The following is a 20,046-nucleotide window of genomic DNA, read 5'->3' on the forward strand; positions in this document are numbered from 1 at the left end:
TGTCCTAGTTTCTTTACTGTTGCATCCTGACCTTTTGGCAAAGTTCATTTTTGGTTTCTGTTTTGCTTTCTCAATGTTGTGGAAAGCTCTCAACTGTCCCCAGGCGGCAGAAATCCACCAGAAAATCCAAACTGGGGAAATCTCAGAGTTGAAAAGAAGAAATGTTTTTAAAGAAGAAAACCTTACCCAAATAAGCATGCTCAGGAATACTCTTGTTTGCTAGTGAGGTGATCTGTAGAAAACTCTGAGGTAAGGGATGGGAAAAATAAGAAAATGCAGGCACAATTAATGATCAGAGTATCAACTGATGCTACAGATGTTTCAAAGCCCAGCTTCTAGATGAAATACATATTAGCAAACTATTCTGTGCTTTTGACCTGTTAATTTTGTACTCAAAAATTCCCATGATAGTGTTCAGGTATCCACACCACATGAGGGCACATTTCATGCCAAAACCAGTTTAGGAATTCTGCAGATCAAGAGAGGAAGGTAGGCTGCAGCTGGGAATGGACCCTTCTGAGACATCGTGCAAGGGTGGGCTCAGAAGTGCGCGCTCTTTTGAATGCTGTCTGGGTACTGACAGGCCATTCAAACAGAGTCTGCAAACAATGGAGCCCTGGGGATTGTGTGTGTCTCGAGAAGTAATTTGAGTGGCATATATTTAAGACAATCCACTCATATTTGAGCAAACCCAAGCAATTTATGTCAGCTTGGATGGGAGCACAGAAGAATGGTGACGCTTCACTCTCATTTTAGATAAAAATCATGTATTTACACTTTAATTTATGTCACAGAAATATGTCAAGAAAGCAGGACCTTCATATACTGCTGTTGAAAGCGTAAATTGTTACAAACTTCCGTGGGGGACAATATGGAATTTATATCCAAAAGCCTAAAAGTATTCATGATCTCTGACTCACCAATTTTTTTTTTTTTTTTTTTTTAAAGATTTTATTTTTTCCTTTTTCTCCCCAAAGCCCCCCGGTACATAGTTGTATATTCTTCGTTGTGTGTCCATCTAGTTGTGGCATGTGGGACGCTGCCTCAGCGTGGTTTGATGAGCAGTGTCATGTCCGCGCCCAGGATTCGAACCAACGAAACACTGGGCTGCCTGCAGCGGAGCGCGCGAACTTAACCACTCGGCCACAGGGCCAGCCCCCTGACTCACCAATTTTTTAAGGAAATAGGAAGATAGATGTTTGGGATTGCATAACTTATTTATTATGTTGTCTTTGCATTTATAATAGTGAAAATCTGGAAAGAGACTACAGAGCCAGAGAGAGAGGAATGTTTAATAATGGCTTATTCACATGGTAGAATACTGTGCAGTGTATACAAATGACAATAAGGATTTATAATTATTGACACGGAATAGGTTTTTAAGTGATAAAATCAGGCTACAACATGGTATTTAAAGCATCAGCCCATTTTGGTAACAATATATTTTTATTCATTTGCTGATACATATGAATAAAAACTCTTTCAAATCATTAAATGATATTTTAGTTGTTCTCGTCGGCTTAAACTTTTATTTTCCTATTCTTTACTACCAGAACATTTTTGGACTATAATGTCATAGCAGACTCTATTATAGATTGTGACTAAGGCAACTGAAATTTAGTAACTAAAGATACACTCAAAGACATGAAAGGACAAGATGTTGTCCTCCTTGCTGGCCCAGAAGCTTAGTTATTCTATAGAGTACATCTGCAATCCCAGGAAACATTAAAACGCATTTTAATGCAGAGAAGTCATCGTATGGCTTCTGTAAATATAAAGCCCAAATATCACAGTGCTTTGTTCTAGCTGAATTCTAATATGTATGAAAATTAAACTGCTACAACACATGAAAATTTCATAAAATATTTATGACAAGATCAGTCCTTGTTGAGAAAAACAAAACACCCGAAGTGTGCAAATTAGCCAACACGTAGTTGAAATTGTGTGTGTGCACCTTTAAATTTATTGGAGGATTTAGGTTACAAATAAAGGCAGGTTTTCAACAAATTTGATCCATAGTGGGGTCTAATTCATAATTGTGTCTTATCTTTCTGTTCATTTAGGTCTTCTTTAATTTACTTTCAATAATACTTTATGGTTTCCTGGGTGAACATGTTAAAAATCATTGATTAGATTTATTCTTAGACAGTTTTTTTTTTATGTTCTTGTAAATGGTATCTTAAAAATTAAAATTGAATTTTTGGGGCTGGAATATAAACATTATAGTATCTAGCAATCTCACTAAGATTTTTTCTTGAGTCTAATACTTTATTTGTAGGTTATTTAGGAATTTCTATGTACCAGCATGTTGTCTGTAAATAATGATGACTTTATTTCTTCTTTTTCAACCTTTATGATATTTTGTTTCTTTTTCTTGTCCTTTTACATTGACCAGGACCTTCAGCAGAATGTTTAACAGAAATGAAAATGGTGGATATCCTTTATTTACTCATGATCCATGACAGGTGGAGCATCCTGGGAAGCAGATGTTGAGATGGAGGTCAGCATGCAGGAAATTTTGGGGGAGGGCTGTTGGTAGCGAGAATGTGGGTGGAATGGAGTGAAGGAGGATTGGATGGAGAGGTAAGTTAGGCTACGACGTGAGCTCAACAAATGCCTCAGCCAACCCATGGGGAGCCCTGAAACTGAGTCTGTCTTTCAAGTTGCTCCATGTCGGGGTAGGTGACCAGGCCTTTATAGCTCTGTATAGAGCAGCAGTTGGTGGGAGACTACTCAGGGAAGACATGTGACTCTGAATGAGCCGACTCTTCAGACAGGACGATTCCTAAGAGGGTGGACAGTGAACGGCTCTGTGCTGGATGTCCCCCCCAAGGTGGATGCTGAGCCCTTCAGTTCTGCAGGGCCGTCTGGACAGCTTCCAGTCCACAGGCTTTCATGGGGAAAGGTCATCATTCCACAATATTTGTGCTTTAGTGTTCCCTAAACAATAGATGTAACAACAACAACAAAAATAATGGTGATACTGACAACAATAAGAAGAGGAAAACAATAAATAAGAATAACTGACATTTCTGTAGCAGACCGTGGAAGGGTCCTTTTCCCGTTGTCTCAGGATTCCCATCGTCCAGTGGAGGCCTGGGCAAACCGATGACAACTCACATATTTTAAAGACACATTTCTATGCAGGACTTACTGAAAGGTATGTGGCTTTATGTTCATTACTTCAAATAATCTGTAGAAAAGAATGTGAGAAATTTGAAGAGGAAAAGTTTTCTATGTCTTATTTTTCTCTCATTTAAGACGAACTGAGGGACTTTCTAAAGAGATTTGTGGTGGCTGATGTTTTGTGGGTTTTTTTCCCCAAGAGAAGAGACTGGAGTTTTATTCCCCAGCTAGATACAAAACTGCTGAAATGCATTGTCCTGCCTTACACTACTGTTGCTGAACTTTTGAGCATTTGGGAAGGTATATTAACACAGAGACTGGCCCCTGCATCCAATCTGGGTAATTTTTAAGTGTGAGGCAGGTTGGAGCTGTCTATTACAGCAGGAGGGGCAAAGAAGGCAGTGTGGGTATCAGCAGCATGGATGCAAATTTCCATGGATCAAGTGAATCCGGGGAAAAATAGCCCCTTGTGCCATCTTGAAGGACCCTGTTGAAGGAAGTTGTGTATGGAGTGTGAAGATCCTAGCTGAAAGAGTCTGGGTCGCCACCGGGAGGAGAGGGGAGGGTGCAGAGCTGCAAGGGGTCCTGAGGGGCCAGCAGGAAAGTTCATCACCTGTGTCGAGGAATGGTGCCCTTACAGGTCCTAGTGGGAGTCTCCAGACAACCTGCGTTTAGAACCTGCCATAGCTGAGGACGTCTATAGCTTATAACAGCATCAGACAGGTAAGACTTTGACCTTTTCCTTGAACTCCTTCTCCACCAACTATCCTCATCGTCCAACTCTCTCCCACCCCCGTGACCCTGGGGGTGTCAGCACCAGGTCAAGCAGGAGGGGAAGGATAAGAGATCAACAAACCTTCTCAAGCTACAGATCTGGCCTGAGCTGACGGGAGTGGGGGCATAGGAAAGGAGGGGTAGTGTTGTGGGAGCAGATGGTGAACTAGATTTGGTGTTACAGTTCGATTGAGTCTGGATTGTTAGAACTGTGACTAGTCTTAAAACTCTAATTTTTCCAGACAACTACCATATCTGTTCACAATATTGCCAAGAGGTGGAAAAGGGGATCTTACCTACTGCTAAAGGCAGAGAGAGAAAAATATAGCCCTGGCTTTCCTTCAGACGGAACGACACTAGTCCTAACAGGGAAAGTATGGACAGCCTTTGTTCAGGGTCTCACCTGTTATGAAGCACTCTCACCTGGTCTCACTTACGTACATGACATTCTTGGTCTTCCTCTATACGACTATCGTCAATATGGTTTTTCTTTCCCTTTCAGAAGCTCGGAGCCATCTGTAGCCTCCTTCTAAAATGCTCTGCCTCCTGTTTTAGGTTGATTTTCATTGCAATTTCAGAGCCCAAATCAAATGTTTTTGCCACAAGGAAGCAGTCTCTGACCCTCCAGTCAGATTTGTCCATTCTGTGCTTTCATAGCACCCACTATTTCCACTTCATAATACTTTTCACAGTTATACTTTAAACATTATGTAATCAATTCATTAAAACCTATCTCCCCAGCTAGAATGCTGGCTTCTTAAGGGCAGGGTCTGGTGGATCCTGCTCGGTATTGATCTTCTGGCATCTCCCACAGAGCCTTTCACATAGTAGGGCTCAACAGATATCAGTTGAGTAAATGGAGAAATGATGAAAGAAAGAACCACCATGCTTTGAGACCCCTTGTTCCCGGCTAGCACGAGTTTCTTTGGATTCCATGGTCAGTCAAGTTGCCAGCCAAAATGCCTTCTTGGTAGTGGCCGTTGGTGGCTTGATGTCATATTTCGCTATGGCCTGTTAAGAGACACTGAGCTGGGTGGCAGGGTCATCACTTGCCAGGAGGTGGGTGTGGGAAGGAAGGAGGAGGGAGAGAGCCGAGGGAGGTGGGCCACGGGGAGCTGGTTAGTTTTTTCCGGACAGCCCCTCAATTCATCAGCAAGAATACGAGTCCCTCCACCTTCATCTCTATAAAGATAATGGAAGATTGACATTTTTTTTAAGGCAAGTTCTTTGGTTCCTTTGAAGGAAAGTGCTATATGAGTCCATGATTGTTATCTTTGACTAATCAAAGGGGAAAATGCCAGGCGAACATCAAGGACAATGCTTTTGATAATTCTTTAAAAGGTTATACATGCTATCTTTTATTCTGCAGCCGGTCAAACTCCTTCATTTTTAAACATAAAACTGAGAAGCTGATATTTCTCTTTTTAATGGCAATTTCTTACCATGAAAAATTGAGCATGTTTTTCCGATGAGTTATTAGAAAAGATCAGCCACCCATCCATGAAAGCTTGTAAGACCGCTATATCCCCTCCTTGGCATTTTAAAACATTTTAATTAGTTTGGTAACATTTTTGAATTCTACTCAGTTTATAGTATTTCCAAAAATACACAAATAAAGGTTTACCCTGAGGCTTCCAATTAAGCTAAAACAAGTTTCATTTCACTGAAACGGTTTTTCTCCCTTGACTTTTGAAGACGATGGTTAAAATCCTTTCCAGAGTCAGAATACAATCCACTCACTTCCTTTCTAAATAGGTCAGCCTTTTAGTCTTCATTTCTTGATGGCTATCTTTAGAATGATCAACTAAGAGCACCAAAGAAAACAAGAAGGAGGCAATGAATTTCAGGAAACTCTTCCTGGAAGGGTCATCTGTGTAAAATATAATAAATGTGGTCAATACCATGTGTCTAAATTAAGTGCAACACCTTAATGAAAAAATTCAATTAAATTATTTACTATTATTGCTAACAACAGAGATCTATAGTAGCCAATAATTACATGACCAATAATTGTAAAATTATTATATGATTTTCTTTTATTTAATTATAAATAAGTTTATAAGCCAAAGCATGTGAGAAGTAAATTTAAAAATAAAGGGAATATTTTTCCCTCCATTAATCTGGTTTAATTATAATTATGGGCCAAATCTTTCTTAGGAAAATAATCAAACCACAATACCAGACCTGCCAGAATTCCAGAGATGTACCTGGCTTGGGCTCAAGCTGAAAAGTTTTGTCTCGACCGTGAACTTTCATGATGAGCAGAATAAGGATCAGAATCTTATTAACTTACATATTGAAAGCACTATGATTTTATTTTGTGTTCCCAAAGCTGGTGACACTTGACAGATAGGTTAAAGCTATTATTTAATTTAGAAAAAAAATTGATCTTGTAACTAATGGTCAGTTTCCCACTTAAGGATAAGATATTGTGCCTTACGTATTCAAGTCCTTCATCTGTATCTCTAGTGAGTTTTCAGCTTGAGCCTAAGCAGGCACACCTCTGGAACTCTGACAGATGCGGTGTATCTGGGAAATTGATCCTGGGCAGTGACCCTGAGGCTTAATTGCCTGAGAGAATAAGGCATCTCCTGGAAGAGAACGGATTCTCAGGGAAGAGGGTATCAGCAACAAGTGAAATCAGCGACAAGTCCTCGGACATGGGTGGGGAACGGGAAGACTAGGAGCTGTCAGTGGGGCACAGCATTTACCTCCTGTTGCAGCCACGCTCCCCTTACTCCATTCTTGGTTCACATCTAAATTCTCCAGAGGAGAAATTCTGTAACTAAAAGGAGAAAAATACCATGTTCCCATAAACTGCTCGAGTCCTCAGGTCACAGGTATGTTTCTTTGGTCCTCCTCTAACAAATTACAGTCCCAGATGTGGGCAGGGCTTTCTCTTGTTGCAGCCCAGCACTGGACACTGGACTCAGCAGGAAGCAAGACTCGCACCAGTGCACATGGGAGGGGCTATCCCGCCCCACAGAAGTGGCAGCCGTGCCTGGCAGGGAGAGGGAAAGGCCATCCCTAGGGGAAGTCGTGTACCCCCTAAAGGAAGCAGAGTGTCTGGAAGGGATGGTGGAGTTTAATAAGAAGTGAGCAACAGAGGAAGGAGCACCTGCTGGAAACAGAAGTGGCGATGCAGAGCGCCCATCGCCAGAAATGGCTCCCGGGGAAGCTCAGCTCAGCTGCAGGTACCAGGGACTGTTGCTGGCTTTATTTTAGCCTTTTGGGAAAGGGAAGAACATCTCCAAAGGGAGGCACAGCAGGAAGGGAAATTGCCATAAGGCTGATGGCTTCTCGGCTCATGGGGGACATTGCCTGGGACTTCTAGATGGAGGGGCGGCTAGGGGAGGAAACTTTGCAGGAGAAAGGAATTCTGAACAAGCAGGTGGGACAAGGGCCTGTGTGTGTGTCTTATTGGTATCGGAGAAATACAATTTTAATTTTGGGATGGAACCCTCTGGGGAAACAGGCCACAGGTACTCTAAGCAGCTTTCTTCATAAAGTCTTAAATATCGTATGTGTCGGTTGGTTTGATTTTTTTTAAAGATTTTATTTTTCCGGTACATAGTTGCGTATTTGTTTTTAGTTGTGGGTCCTTCTAGCTGCGGCATGTGGGATGCCACCTCAGCATGGCTTGATGAGCGGTGCTATGTCCACGCCCAGGACCCGAACTGGCGAAACCGTGGGCCACTGAAGCAGAGCACACAAACTTAACCACTCGGCCATTTGATTTTTGATAACTACAGTAAGTTGGATTTTTTTGTGTTTTTGTATCTTAATTGATTTTTATTCCACTTATTTCTCAAAACAAACAAAAATTTGAAAAACTAAAAAAATTATTAGAGCAAATTACAATAAAAGAATAAATATAAGAAGTGCCAAAAATTAATGTAAAGGTGACAGTTGGGTAGGCAATGAAAAGAGAGAATTATATATATAAAAAAACCACACAACAAGATGACGAGGCTTCCGTGTAGCTTAGCTACTACAATTGGATGTAAAAATAAGTTTTGAATATTCTAGCAGTCAAAACAAAAAGACAATTATGATAGGTTGTATAATACTTTTACATTTTTTGGTGCTAGTATCCTCATTTTAAGTTATCGTTTAACTCTTTTTAAGTGTTTTCTCTTACAAGCAACACACAAACACATCTTATTTAAAAAATTCAAGTGGTACAAAGTAGATACAATAAAATAAGGATTCCACTTTCTCTGCCAGAAGTACTTGGACATATGATGTGTGTCCTTGCATTCATCTTTCTATACATGTTGGCTGTCCGTACCTATGGGAGGCCCTCGAGAGATCTGTATAAGAAGGCTTCCCGTGGGCATTCTGGCCTGAGTCAGCCATGTCCTTGAGGGTTGTAGTTCCCACGTATTAAAAAAAATTGGAAGATGATAACTAAAATGCTAATATTTTCCTTGAGTGTAGAAGAATAAAGGTGATTAGAATTTTTTCAAAGATTCCTGTATTTTCCAAATGTTTCATATCCACTATGTAATATATATTAAATTAAAAAAAAAAAAAGAGGGGCTGGCCCTGTGGCCGAGTGGTTAAGTTTGTGGGCTCCACTTTGGCGGCCCAGGATTTCACTGGTTCAGATCCTGGGCGCGGGCAAGGCACAGCTCATCAGGCCGTGCTGAGGTGGCGTCCCACAGAGCACAACCAGAGGCACTCACAACTGGAATCTACAACTATGTACCGGGGGCTTTGGGGAGAAGAAGGAAAGCAAAAAGATTGGCAACAGATGTTAGCGCAGGTGCCAATCTTAAAAAAAAAAGAAGTATGAATTTAAATAAATAATACCAGTCAGTTTCTAAGATGCAAAAAGAAGACTTTGAGGCAGAGGCTTAAATTTTAGGCCAGCTGTAATGTTTGAATGGTAAAAACACTATTAGAGGTTTATATAAAATTGTTTAATAGTACTAACACACTGTCCACAGCTTGTTTTTTTCTCAGTTTTATGAATAACCTCTGGTTTCTTAATAGTCAATTCACAGCCCCAGTTTAAGACTTATTTCCTTCTCCATACTCAGCTTTGGTTCCTGCACAAAAGGATTTTTCAAGCACTGAGGGCCCACAGGCCGACTTAGGAGTCACGGCATTGGGGTTTTCTTTTGAAAGTCTCCATAAACTCTGTACAGATCATATAATGTCATCTACATCCATTTGTTGAAGTTAAATTCTTTACAACAAATGTTTACTGAGCGTCTCCTACTTGCTGGACATTTTGCTAGATACCAACAGTATAAAGATCAAGACACACAGAGCCGGCTTTCACGCCCAGTGATAGAAGGCAGCCACTCAGATGGCTGAAGGTTAACACTCTGAGATGCTCTGGTCCAGACAGAAGCGAAAAACTGAAGGAAGAGCCGATGTGGAACTGGTAAGTAAAACCCCTGTAGCCCGGCCTACTTTTCTTTCTCCATAGCTAATGTCATGGATTCTTCATTGTAGTAAAATATCTGGAAATTAACGGGGTGTCCTTATAAGTTTCCTGTGTTTGGAGTCCTGAACGCTACGATTCACAGTTAGACATTGGATGCAGGTTTTCCTCTGTTAGTAGCGGTTCTCTAGACTTTGCATCAAAATTTGCTCTAACAGTTTACTTTTTTCCTTTTCCTTTTTTTTCTTTTACAGATCAGCCTAAATTTGAAGCACAGTTCACCAGTGTGCTTCCACCAAAGGCTTCCAGGCTCCTCTCCACGCTGCGGTATAAGTTAAGGTCTCTCTGCTGGCACCGCATTGTGGGCTGACATTTGTGCAGCTTGATTTTGCTGCGTAGGTTCATAACCAAGCTGTGATCGGCATGGAATCCTAGGAGGGAGCTAGCTCATTTGAAAAGAATTAAGATCCAGCAGAGAATTAGCTGATAAATACAAAAGATTTGCTTAACCAACTAAAGTAGTTACAGGGCAGCCTTTCCTGTAAGAGTTTTATCCTTTATGCGTAATATTCATGAGTGCCGATCCATGCAAAGTTCTCTTAGGAGGCTCCAAATAACGCTAATTAGATGAGAACAGGGATATTGTATCTGCTGTAGCTGTTTTCTGACAGATTACATTGTAAAAAAGTTTACCCAGAAGGAATGTTCCAACACCCACTCGACAGACTAGCAAGAGAAGTTCTTTTTCGGAAATTCAAGCTCTGATGGAAGCATTTTCCAAGCTTGCACAGCACAGCACCTCCAATAAATCCAGGGAAGCCCACCTTGTTTTGGGGAATATTTGCTGAGTTTCATTGCACTAGAACCATAAGACTCATTTGAGTTACAAAACGACCTGACCATCTGAAGAAGCACCTAGAGCGGATGCTGACTCCTATTCGCAGTGCTAACAGATGAAGTTTACTTTTTTAAACTCTTTTAGTTTCACTAATTTCACAACATAAATGTTCTGACTCGTTTCTGCCTTGTCAAGCGTTTACGAAACATTTTTATTAATGTCATTTAAAATAGTGAACTCGTTCATGATTTGTGTATTTTAAGCTTTACATCCAAATAATCTTTAACTTTCTTTCCTTAGAAAAGTTGGGGTGGGAGTAAAACAGTATCTCAGGGCCTCTTGTTTTCGTCTGAGATTTAATGACTAGGAAGGATAAGAATTTACTCTTGCACTGAAGTGACTATTCTCAGTTGCCACCAAAAGTAGGACGTGCCGAAACAGATAGAGGAATAAATTCTTACGTAAGAGCGAATGGGGACAATGGAGACTATAGGCTTGAGAATGTTTAATGAGAGAGTGTGGTTTCACAAATAATGCATCCCCCAATAGTCAAAAGTGACTTTGAATTTTATGGGTGAACCCCAACATGAGATCAAATATTATAAAAGAAGACAGTGGAGATTTCCTAGACGCAGAGGTGGCATTCTGTAGCATGCTGATCTTGGCTCTGGGAGTTTGGAAGATTCCTTTCAAGAAAATAGGTTCTCTGGCTCAGAACAAGATCTGAGCCAGCAATTTTAAAGGGCATGTTGTGAAAAGAAAGGAGGCTCCTCAGAATTGAAATTTAGGCTCAAGGATGCAATTGCCAATCTGGCTTGGCCATTTGTTACCAGGCTCAGTGGGAATGTTTTAAGGATATGGATGAGAAAAAGGAGATGCTAAGGGAACAGAAAGAAGATACCAGATGGAGAACGAGGAACCTGGGATTCAGTGAAGGTAATGGGAGCTTAGTCTTACAAATTCATTAAGAATCTTATCAAGGTTCCTATTAACAGGCTTTGGAGACTCTACCCAAACTCTTACATGGAAAGGAATCGGATTGTTAGGAGGACAATATATAGTTGGATATAAATTACGATCGACACAAAATAAATGATTTGAACACGTGTTGACTAGTATCTACCTATAATTACTACTTTGGATATTTCCTGTTGGCCTCTCATTGTATTTAAGCATGTATTTATCCATGATAAGTTAACCTCCATCAATGAAGTGATGTGGGAAGGGCCTATGATGCTAGAAGCTTCCTTTATGACTGTGGCTTTTCTCTGTTGCTTTCACGTGATCTCAGTTCTGTGGCATGTTGGCAACAGTCCATGTCTGCTCTCAGAGCATGTGCCGGTGGCATTTGATAGACACTGTGGTTTAAGATTGTGAAATCTTATTTGCATCACGCTGGGGGCTGTTTCCCCAGGAACTGCTGACCTTTGCCTGCTCTTGTTCATAGTTTTAGCTGACTTCAAGTATCTTTGGGAACACATTTTTACAACATTTCAACCTGAAGCCAGAGGCTCAGACAAGGAAAGACACCACTTCCTAGAGATTAGGAATCTTGAAGACAGTGCCGAGCCTGGCCTGAAGAAAAAACAAAGGTTAGGGGCAAGAGGAGGGGACAAAAATGGGGTCAAATAACAGTAATTTCTGGACGGGACTGCCCCTTCAAGAATGGGTTCAGCAATTCCATCAAACACCTCCTCATCTTTCACACGATGTGCATTTAGGAATTTATTCTTAGGGTTTCCCTCCAAATCCCATTTTTTTTGTTACTCTTCTCAAATGGCCTTTGCAGCATTTCAGTGTGTGACTGCTGTTTCACTGCCCCGTCTGAACTAAACAAATAACACAATTTACCCATTGACGTGTAGTTCGTGCCCTTCCTTCCGTCACGCTGTAGAACAGTTGTTAACTGGACCAAGTGTGTAGAATGCTCTCATCCCCCCGCCCCACTGGCCCAACCTCATGGAGCTCTTGAACCATTTTAAACCCAACTCCAAACTTTTCCCGCTACAGCACTTCACCAGTGCAAGCGGCTCAACAAAACAACGCTTCACGATAAACTACTTTCCTGTCAAAAGTCGACTGGGGCTCCCTGTTACTTATAAGATTTAGTCTATTTTTCTTTTTTTATTTCCCTCCTTTGTCGCTAAAACTTCTTTGCAGTCTTTTCCCCTCCTCCTTCTGTGGTTCTCTAGCATGGCTGATAATTAAAATCCCCTGGGAAACTTTTTAAAAAAGCGATGCCTGGGCCTGACCCCTAGAGTTTTTGGTTAAGGGGCCTGGGGTGTGGCCTGGAGGGTAACTATTTTCTTCTTTGCTTTTAACTCTTAGGTATTTCTACCTTGCAGCCAGGCTTAAGAAGCACTTACTTAAACTGGTGATTCTCAAAGTGTGGTTCCAGACCAGGAGCATCTGCATCACCTGGTAACTTGTTAGAAATGCAAATTACTGAGCCCTCCCCAGACCTATTGATCAGAAACTGTGGCGATGGGACCAGCAATCTGTGCTTGAACAAGCCCTCATGTGGTTCTGACATGCTTCAAAGCTGTGCTGTCCAATGTGTTGCCCACTCGGTATGTGTGGCCACTGAGCACTTGAGAAGTGGCCAGTTCCAACTGAGATGAGCTGTAATGTCAAGTACACAATGGACATCAAAGATGCGGTACAAAAACAGCCCGTAAAAGTCACATGAATGACTTTAAATTAATTTCATGTTGAAATGATAATATATCTGTAGGTTGAGTTAAATAAAATATATTGTTAAAATGAATTTTACCTATTTCTTGTTTAATGTGCCTGCTAGAAAATTCGACATTACATTCTTTGGGGTGTGTTATATTTCTATTGGACGACACTGGTCTAAAATTGGAGAACCCCAATCTATGTCATCACTGTTTTCCTATACAGAATTTTTTCTTAATGTTTACCCAGATCACAGCTTGGGTTTTTATTCCACACCTCTGTGCCTTTCGGGCGCCATCCCCACTGCTAGAAGGTCCTTGCCAGCCCTCCGTTCTCATCCCACTCTGGCTGACTCCTTAGGCTGGGCTCTTCCCGTCTTCTTATCTCAGAAGCACCTCCCAGCCACTCCAACTGTGGCGATGCCCCTTCTTTATTTTTGTAAGTTCTGATTCCAGAAAGTAGGAGAGATTTAGAAAGGAAACTATTATGATTATAGAACTCACAGAAAAGAGGCATTTGTGCTCAGTCTTCAAGGATGGTGGACTTGTCAAAAGGTGGAAGAGGAGAGTGACAGGCCCATCAGACTGCGGGAGCGAGGCTGGTGTTCCTGGACGTCAGAGTCCGTCTCTCCCTTTCTGCATCCCCCCTAGTGCAGTGCAGTGTGTGTCCTGCAGGACAGGAGCCCGGTCGCCATTTGAGGCTGATGAAGTTGTTGGGCCTTAGAGGCTGGAGGAAGGCAGGCAAACTGCTGGAAAAGTGGATAAAAGCCACGGGACCTGGAATAAGGTCTCTTTTTGAACAAAGAAAAATCTCTTGCTTCCATTTTACCGGGACAGAAAATTCACCAGGTTAATTGGTTTTAGTAATTTCTAGAAATCAATCCATCTATTTGGAGCTTTTGTGATGGTGAGAACGGGGCATCTGCAGAGGGAGCATTTCATTGTAGGTCAGTAATACATTACAGGATTTTTCTTACATGTTTCCTGTGCTTTATCTTACATTGGGTACAATTTTGCGTAAAGGATGGAAGAGAGACCAGATGACCCCAAAAGACTATTTTCTGCTCAGGACTCTATTGCCTACATCATGCAAGGCCGACTGTCAACAGTGGAGGAGAGGTAATCCGCTCGCTAGTCTGCAGTCATGCATCACTTAAGGATGGGGACATGTTCGGAGAAATGCATCGTTAGGCGATTTCCTTGTGTGAACATCACAGAGTGTACTGAGTGGGAACAAAATTTGCCACCCCAAAATGTATTTTATTAATATGAGGATTACTCTAGGCTGATTACTTTTAAGAAACAAAAGACTCAGGAAGTTTTTCTTGTTACCTCCCCCTTAACTGCCTAAAAGAATTCAGATTAAAAGAAACTGTCTCAGGAAGCCAGTGATCACCTCAGCATCAGATGAACTAGGTGGTGGACGGGGAGGAGCCTAGGAAAGTCTGTTTGTTGGGCTCCCCTCTGTGTCTTCTGTTTCTGTGGCCAAACACTTGTTTTCCAATGTGTGCTCCTTTTCAGCTGCCTGTGAATTGCCTTCCTTCTCTTTGAAGTCTCCAACTCTCCCCACCCTTGTCGTCTTTGTTTGTCTTTAGCTGAGGATGGTATTTAAGGTGAGGGCTTGGCCATTTCCAGGAGTTATTCGGTTTTCCTGGGTTTCTCTCATGTATACGTTATTAAACTTTTGTTTGTTTTTCTCCTGTTAATCTGTCTAATGCCAATTTAGTTCTTAGGACAGCCAGAAGGACCTAGAAGGGTAGAGAAAAATTTCTTCTTCTCCTACAGTAATCACACAAACATAGATGGTGCAGCCTACTACACACTTAGGCTATACGGTACTCATCTTATGGGACCACCATCGTACATGCAGTCTGTCATTGATCAAAACATTATACGGTGCACAACTATGTTTAAAATCTAACAAGACTGCCCCCTCTGAGCATTCCTCTACTTTCTCAGCATCTTCTTTCTTGTCATTTCCCACCATCATGTGATATTAAAATAGAAAGAAGAATGATGAGTTAGAGATGTGAAAGGGGAATTTCTAAAGAGGAAAAATAATAAGCAAACCATGCTTCTCCTTAGATGTAACTTACTTGCTAACCCTAGACCACACTAGTACGTGAATTCATTTCATTCCTTCTCTAATCATGCATTTTTAGAAAGTTAATGTTTAACATTTCCCAGAAAGGACCGTTTAAACCACCAGACATCCCAGATGCTTTAACAGTTGCTTCAAGCACTTCAAAAAGTCCTTTCATGAAAACACGGATTCGATCTTTGCAGGCTCCTCATGAGAACAAGCAGTACCTCCCGGATTGATCAGAACTCTCTGCCTCCAGAATCCTTTCATCCTCACTAATTAGAAGAGAAATATCTACTTGCAAATACTTTCTGAGACTCAAGTAGTGATGTTCTAAATTCAATCAAGGTGTATGAATCCCAAGACAATGAAGTACCTAAGTACGATATTATCAAGTTATAAATTACCAATTTCTCATCACCGTCTTGAAAAAAGTTAAAAAAAAGAATGAACCTAACTGCAAATGAACCTGTGCAATACCACTAGCCAAGCATGAGACTGGGATAAAGCGTTCCATCCAAGTGTCCATAGGTCATTTCTTTCAGGTGTAGATGAGTATCTTGCAAGTTATCACCCAGCGCACATTTTCATAGTCACACTGGAGGGAAATGTTATCATAGCTTGCTGGGTTTTTTTAATGACAAGAGGCAATGTGATCAATAAAAAAACATAAAAGAGCAGATTTAAAACAGAAATCAATTTTAAATGGGGAAAGAAAGATAAAAAGGGTGTTATTTTGTTTCCAAAACCTGTGTACTCTCTTAGTCTATTTTACTTTTTATGTCTCTTTTTTACCCAGCCATCATTTTGGTTTCCAGTTCCCAGGAACCATCTGTGCTACTGCCAAAGCTGTGTTGCTGACATGGGTTTTCAAGATCAAGAGTGGCTCTGTCGACTTTCTTTTTTTCCCCCAAAGATGATTGAATGTTGTAAGTCTCCCCTGCCCACCCCAATTTACTGTAAATAGAATTGTACTCCTTTAGGAGGTGGCAAAGCTAAGAATTAGAGGGGACGTCTGTATTCTCTCAGAACACTCATCAGACATTAATAGTAACTTTGCCTTACATATTTCAAATTGCAAGCCAGGTCTACTTCCTTATGCAGAGCAAGCTTTGGGCTTGCAAATTGGCTGGGGAGCTGTTGGTCACACCTGGCTTGGGTAGCTGCCACTTCAGAGACTCAGAGTCCTAAGCCGCTTTCCTCGTCCAAATCCAGAGTCACTAAATGCAGGAAATCTGCTGACTACTCTGTTCTCAGACTGGAGTTACGGGCTCACCCTTCTAAGGGTGGCTGCCCTCAGTTTCCCTAAGGGGTGCCCCTGGGGGCTCCCTCCTGGCTGTGAGATAGAGCTCCCAACCTTCTCCTGCCCTGGTCTGAGTAGCTCTTGGTAGGTTCATCCAAGGGGAGGCAAGATTGGGGTCAGGAGATGGGAAGATGGCAGTGGTGTTTTCCTGCCTTTTTTCTGACTTTCATGGCATTCTGGCAGCATCTCTTCCGTACTTCCAGTTTCTGCCAGGCGGCCCCTCTTCTGTGGTCCCAGTGGCCTCTGGTCAATGCCTGCCATGTCTGGATCCCACAGGATGGCCTGGTTTGTGGGCTCTGGTATCACCACCTCCTCTGGTTGTCTCTCCGGGCCCAGGAACGGTAGCTTCCTCCTGCTCTTGCCCAGCTCTGGGCGGCCTCATTGCCTCTCATGGGTTCTGCTTTCCCAGCAGCTGCTGCAGGAGATAGTCTGGCTTCTGCCCAGGTCCCCTCACTGGCCTGGTGCACCCCTTGCCTGTTGCCATGAGCTTTGACTGCTGAGGGCTCAAAACTGGCCTGCGTCCCTGAGACTCGACATAACAGAGCAGCTGCAGCCAACGACGACAGATACGGGTCGTGAAACGCTGGCCGCCTTGGGTCAAGGAAGTGCCAGTTTTGTGGTGTGGTTGATGTCCCAGAGTCCTCCTCCTGTGGGCCAGGCAAGGCTGTGCCTGGCTTGAGCCACTGCCTTTGGCTCTTTGCCCTTCTCTGTCCTGCTTTGCTCTCTCCCTCACAAGCTTTTCCCGAAGGGCACACCCTCAGAAAATCACAGGCACCTGAATCCCTGTCTCAAGCTGTCCTTTCCAAGTGACCAAACTGAGGAAGCTGTGTAACCAAATCCCACGTTTTGAGAGTCTTAGAGCAGTTTGTGTTTTGCCGGCTGTATCCTGAATGACATAGGAATCTAAAGTGACCCTCAGCAGCCCACTTGCTGGAAAACCCACGTTAGGAGCCCCAATGGGTGTCCTAGGACACAGGCACTCCCAAGTCCCTGACTGATGTCTTCATCACGCTCTGAGGTGCCACTTCTCATTCTTGTCCCCCTCAGGTCCTGGGGGTGTTCTGTTAGTTTCGTTAACACAATGTGTGTTTTTCCACCTCAGATTCATTCCTATGTGCCCTTACATCTTTCCGGAACAAGGGTGAAGACATTAGGTGACTTGTCTACAGGACGACTAATTCAGGAGCTAGAACTGATCATAAAGATTTTCTGAGACCCAGAACAGGGAGTTTTCCATTGGCCCCCTTCCTTCCAATTAGGAAGCAGCCGCATGGGAAATTCTTTATAAGGAGGAAATTACCACGATAAAGTAAAAAGACTTTCAAGATTGCACTTCTCACTTCCTGTCCTTGTACTGAGAGGCAAATTACCTGTCCTTGATGCTCATCTAGAGAACTTGGGTCCTTCTGAGAAGAAGAGCAGAAGCCGAGGCAAATCTGGGCATCCTTGCGGTACTTCTCATTAGCATCCTTACACTCTCCTCCAGCCAGAGGAATATACCCACCAACACAGTTTTGAGGGAGCCCCGGCAAGGGAGCTACTGAGTGGTGGTCATGCTTCCACTACCATCCTCTCCACCCCAGTTCCACCATCAACCAGCTTACTTTCACTTCCACATGGATGACCTCTCCAGTGCACTCCCACGTAGCTCCTTCATCTATGTAACTCCATTGACTTCCACATTCACTCACCTTCCTCATAATTTGGAAGGCTCCTCCTTTGAAATATCAAACTTCAATAACTCATCCTCAGACCACAACCTCATATCTTTCTAGGTTTTCCTCCCTCACCACAGCATACTCGTCCACCTCATAAAAAGTTATAAGTACTTGATTGATTAATTTTCTTCCAAGTCCTCAATTATTTGCTGCCTTTACTTTCTTTCTTGTCTTGCTTAGACTCCATGATCTATGGTGTCCAGCTATAAGGAGCATAGTAATCTGTGGTCTTGAACTATTCATTTGCCAGCAACCTTGCCTCCATCTCCACCCTTATGGCACTATTCCAACCTACAGATCTGCAGTTTCTCCTCTCAGCTCCTACCCCAAGGTGACTAAGTATTGCTTGAGTAAGAGAATACTCTCTCTGGCACTATGAGCAGATAGAAATCTCCTGTTTCACTTGGACAATAGCAATCATTTAGTGAGCTTACCCAAAACGTTGACATTCTACCCACCATTCCAGTCTGATGATGAGATGTTCTTCTTGCTCAAAGACAAACCCAGGCAGACAAAACATCTCCTCCCATGAGTTCACTGAGAACATGTACATGTTTTATTCCTATTTTATGAATATTGGAACCTGGGACATGTGGATAGTCAATAAGTGTTCCACTTAACTCACTCTCTTTTCTATATTTTTATGTAGCTTATACCATACTTATTTATATGATTATTTACCCTACTCAGTTGCAAGTTCCTTGAGGACAGGAATTATTTTTTAGTCATCTTTTATCCCTTGTACTTGGCAATGCCTGAAAAATAGTAGGTATAAGTGAAAAGGATGAGAACAAAATGAATATCTTGGTGACATATGGATTTTTATGCAATTGAATATTGTTAGCTGCATTGATAAATGGGTGTCTAAATAAGGAAATTAGTAAAATGACAAGTCCAAGAGTACAGTTATGGCAACTCAAAGAGCTCTAAGTTATTTTACCTCCAAACAAATTTAGATAATTATTTTCAGCTCAAATTCAAATCAATTCATTAAAAAGACTAATTAGAGGATTTTTCTAGTCAAGAGAATGGATGATCCTAGGGCCCCACATTTCCTTTTGCTTGTGCTCCCTTTCATACCACTCGACAGAGTTGAAGATGACCCCTTGTGCACAGACCTACACTCTTGTGCTGAAACCACTTTATCTTTTCTCTTTGGTCATTTAGTTTAGATCCTTACATACTTTCCTTTAGGATGGTCCCCTTGATGTGGGTTTTTTCTTGTTATCATAGCACAAATCATCAAAGAGTTATAACTCCTATCTTCCTAACACAACATTTCAGTCTCTTTATTGCTGGCCATTGCGCAATCATGGTAACACACACACACACACACACACACACACACACACGTATGGTACAGAGAATAAAATTAAGATGCTGGAACACTTACAACTGCCCAGGATACAAGCTTTCCAGTCTTTCTTGATTTGAGTAAGCCACACAGGAACCTCCAGGTACTACATTCACTTCCCTGAGCTCTCCAGACCGCTCAATAAATGTTCTTCAGGAAGCTGACTTTTTTTTTTTAACTGCAAAAGAATTTCACCATAAACTCCCACTTTACCACAAGCCTCTAAAGAATGTCAGATGAGAACAGAGCTCTCCTTTCCTCTTGTTATAAAAATCCGAGTTTCTGGCTACTCATGAAGTAAGAAACTATGCTCTCAGCGGAGGGCACTTGACGATCCCACAACACAGTTAATCCTTGATTATTCAGGTTTTAGGCGTGTACTGCTGAGTTTTCTGTCGTTTGTAGTTCCAGGCTGGATTGTTCCTCTTGCCCTGCATAGTTCTAGACTATCTCCTCTTTGTTGTTTACGTGTAGTAACGATTCACAAGCTTTAAAAACATTCACCTAATAAAATATAATTAGGGAGTTAAATATGTTGCCCCCAAATCATGTAAGACAGTCCAAACCAAGAGAACAGTGTCTGGCGCCCCACCCGGCTCTCCCTTCAAGATGGAGGCACCCATTCTCCTAACTTCAAGGACCGTGGCATCCTGAGAGCTCCCTGCAGTCTCTCCCCAGGAATTGCCCCTGAGGGAAAGGAGCTGCTTTGCCTGGTGTTGTAAGCTGCCCCACACAGCAGCCTACATGCCATGACCCTTTAATGTCGGAAGTTACAAA

The 20,046-nt window shown here is 42.1% G+C and overlaps 1 long non-coding RNA gene across 1 annotated transcript; it reads right to left on the reverse strand.

Annotated features, from left to right (window-relative positions):
- Positions 1 to 1,274: 1,274 nt before the first annotated feature.
- Positions 1,275 to 19,457, reverse strand: LOC139076251 (uncharacterized). Its single transcript, XR_011527659.1, has 2 exons — positions 19,309 to 19,457; positions 1,275 to 5,770 (listed from the first exon to the last, which is right to left on the reverse strand). It is a non-coding gene; the product is annotated as an uncharacterized lncRNA (long non-coding RNA).
- Between the last annotated feature and the right edge of the window lie 589 nt (positions 19,458 to 20,046).

This window comes from Equus przewalskii, chromosome 15, assembly GCF_037783145.1.
Source record: "Equus przewalskii isolate Varuska chromosome 15, EquPr2, whole genome shotgun sequence".
Taxonomy (NCBI): domain Eukaryota; kingdom Metazoa; phylum Chordata; class Mammalia; order Perissodactyla; family Equidae; genus Equus; species Equus przewalskii.